At 43.2% G+C, this 3,579-nt stretch overlaps 1 protein-coding gene across 1 annotated transcript in view; it reads left to right on the top strand.

The window, feature by feature from the left end:
• Nucleotides 1-3,381: 3,381 nt before the first annotated feature.
• JADE2 (jade family PHD finger 2) overlaps nt 3,382-3,579 on the top strand; it is a 51,595-nt gene continuing 51,397 nt past the window's right edge. Inside the window, exon 1 of the mRNA XM_010844509.1 lies at nt 3,382-3,579. The gene's annotated coding sequence lies outside the window, so the exon portion shown is untranslated.

Below are 3,579 nucleotides of genomic sequence, written 5' to 3'. Positions count from 1 at the left end.
CACTGTATAGTCATAAGGGATTTGATTTAGGTCATATCTGAATGGTCTAGTGGTTTTCCCTACTTTCTTCAATTTAAGTCTGAATTTGGCAATAAGGCATTCATAATCTGAGCCACAGTCAGCTCCCAGTCTTGTTTTTGCTGACTGTACAGAGCTTCTCCATCTTTGGCTGCAAAGAATATAATCAATCTGATTTCAGTGTTGACCATCTGGTGATATCCATGTGTAGAGTCTTCTCTTGTGTTGTTGGAAGAGGGTGTTTGCTATGACCAGTGTGTTCTCCTGGCAAAACTCTATTATTAGCCTTTGCCTTGCTTCATTCTGTACTCCAAGGGCAAAGTTGCCTGTTACTCCAGGTGTTCCTGACTTCCTACTTTTGCATTCCAGTCCCCTATAATGAAAAGGACATCTTTTTTGGGTGTTAGTTCTAAAAGGTCTTGTAGGTCTTCATAGACCCATTCAATTTCAGCTTCTTCAGCGTTACTGGTTGGGGCATAGACTTGGATTACTGTGATACTGAATGGTTTGCCTTGCAAACGAACAGAGATCATTCCGTCGTTTTTGAGATTGCATGCAAGTACTGCATTTCGGACTCTTTTGTTGACCATGATGGCTACTCCATTTCTTCTAAGGTATTCTTGCCCAGAGAATTAGATATAATGGTCATCTGAGTTAAATTCACCCATTCCAGTCCATTTTAGTTCGCTGATTCCTAGAATGTTGACATTCACTCTTGCCATCTCCTGTTTGACCAGTTCCAATTTGCTTTGATTCATGGACCTAACATTCCAGGTTCCTATGTAATACTGCTTTTTACAGCATCAGACCTTGCTTCTATCACCAGTCACATCCACAACTGGGTATTGTTTTTGCTTTGGCTCCATCTCTTCATTCTTTCTGGAGTTATTTCTCCACTGATCTCCAGTAGCATATTGGGCACTTACCGACCTGGGGAATTCCTCTTTCAGTATCCTATAATTTTGCCTTTTCATACTGTTCATGGGGTTCTCAAGGCAAGAATACTGAAGTGGTTTGCCATTCCCTTCTCCAGTGGACCACATTCTGTCAGATCTCTCCACCATGACTCGTCCGTCTTGGAGATTTTCCAAGTCTCCTGTAAATGTGTTATCATAGTTTCATAATTTAAAAAATAAAAAGGAAGAAGAAAAAAAAAAGAATCCCTAGCTCAGAATGCTCTTCCTCCATAAACCCTCACAACTCATTCCTTCATCTCCTTTTACTCAAAAGCTATCTTCTCAGCAAGATTTTCCCTGAGGACTCTATTTAAATTGCATCCTCACATTCCCTATCCCCCTTTCTACTTAATTCTTCTCCACGGCACCTACTAACCTTCAAATATAAGTTTTTTTCAACTTAAAAAAAATTATGTATTTCCTTTAACTAGAAAGTCAGAATAGGCTTTTTTTTTTCATTGGAGGATAATTTCTTTGCAATATTGTGTTGGTTTCTGGTTGCTGCTGGGTTCCTCCTGTCTGCCTGGTTGTCGGAGGTCCCTGACCAGCAGTGTGGTGGGTATCCTATGTGTGAGGAGACACTGACTCTGTGTCTTCCCTCTCCACCATCTTGGCTCCGCCTCTAGAGAATAGGCATTTTTTCTATCATGTTTGTGCTGTATTCCCAGCACCTAGAATGATGCTTAACATACAGTAGGCACTCAATAAATATTTGTTGAAAATAATTAATGATTACATCTCCAGGGACACCAAGTTTCTCTCTTTTTTTTTCTGTAAAAAGTTAATGAATGATTTGTGAAAATTTTAACAAGGATTGAGGAGTTATAATTAGCTTCCATGCTATCATTCTATTTACATTTCCAAGGTTAACCTTAAACAGTAGCACAGAACTGTGCAAAGTCAAGGAAAGTCTAACGGAGCACCCCATCCTAAACAAGAAGTACCTTCCAAGGACTATTTAGGTGACCTGGATCTCACCCAAAGTCAGGGAAACCACCTCAGAGAAAAGTGCTGCTCATACAATTATTTCTTGCCAATGGAGCAATCAGGCTCCCATCTCCAATCAAACCAGTCATGCTAATACTTTTTATTTTTGGCAGTGTGGTAAAATGGAAAGGACATGGGTCCTGGGGTCTGCTGAACTAGGTACCTGTTCTGCTACCACTTGCTAACTGTTTGTTGGCAAGTTGCTAAATCTTTTGAATAGGTAACATGCGGTTTTCCTGAGGATGAAGTAGGATGACTAACAGTCCACAGCCCAGAGCACGTGCCCTATAAATGGTCATTCACTCCCTCTTCTTCCTCTAGGTCATTTAACAACTGCTTGCCATGGGATCAGGATGGCTAAGAGGAGGAGCCTGTCCAGTCCTCTCCTACATGTAAACCCTCTACAACTAGCTCTAAGAAGAGCAGTTCCCTTCAACTGTGCCCCTGTAACTTGGTACCTCCCCTCTCACCTCAGATACGCAGCTACCATTGAGACCGTGACCATGAAGTCCGCAATCATTCAGTTTTTTCTCCTGGCCTTCCCTTTGGCCCACAGTGGGAGATCTTGTATATGTCCCTCAGTTTCTCAGTGCTAACAGCTTTCAGGGAGTGTATTCGCACCCTTCCAAAATGTAGGCACCAGGAAAAGTGCTACTGTGCACTGTATACACTGAGTCAGGCCCTGCTATACACTTAGAGTCCATATATATATATATATGTATGGCCTCAGGAAGCCTCCAACCACCCCATTCTACAGAAGAGGAGAAAGAGACCCAGACGTGAATATACCTGCCCATGTGAAGCAGCCTTGGAACTGCAGAGCCAGGATTAGAGCCTCCCTATTTAACCATTTTGTTCCATGCTCACAGTCTGGGACACCTGTTTCTGGGCACTGAGCTTGAGGTTCGGAAAAACCTACCAACTGACTACTGAACGCTGGAGCAAATCTAATTGGGAGGTGATACCCAGCCCCTCAATCTTGCTGGCAAGCCTCCCTAGACTTTGTGAATGAAGGCCAAGGAAGAGAAATGTTGCAGTGACTCCCTTGGAGCTCGTATTTCTTTCCTGTGGCAAAAAGTGCTTATTTCAGCATCCATCATCTCCCTCTTTGTTGTGTAGACAATCCGCCCTGTCTGAGGATTTGTGCTGTTATTATGAGTTTGTTTATTATTGGATTTATTTCTCCTATAAGCAAATGTGTTCACAACATTCCATCAGGGAATCTCCTTAATTGTCACATAAATGTCATCTTATGTAAATTGAATATTTATCTTTCCACAGAAGGGGTGGAGGGGAAAGAAAGGATAAACAACCTTCAGTCTTGGAGAGGGGAGGCGGTTCCTGTTTCAGTTCACAACTCACCCACGTGCCTTCAAAGTCAAAGGTGAGGTTGAAGAAATTATTGGATCATCTTTGAGGGACAGCCAAAAAGGAGGGGTTAGAAAAAGTTGGCAATGATGCTTTGAGGATATTGGGCCTGGCTCCCAGGTCTCCCCCTCCCCCAAACCCCGCCTGAGTCCAGACCACCCCCTCCCTCCCTAGCTGGGAGCATCTGAGAAGGCTGCAGTTTGCCCCCCACTTCTCCCCATCCAGAAGGCCAGCCAGGCTCCTTCCTCGA

This window comes from Bison bison, unplaced genomic scaffold (genome assembly GCF_000754665.1).
Source record: "Bison bison bison isolate TAMUID 2011002044 unplaced genomic scaffold, Bison_UMD1.0 scf7180017864203, whole genome shotgun sequence".
Classification (NCBI taxonomy): Eukaryota; Metazoa; Chordata; class Mammalia; order Artiodactyla; family Bovidae; genus Bison; species Bison bison.
This window is presented reverse-complemented; position numbering and strand designations above follow the sequence as displayed.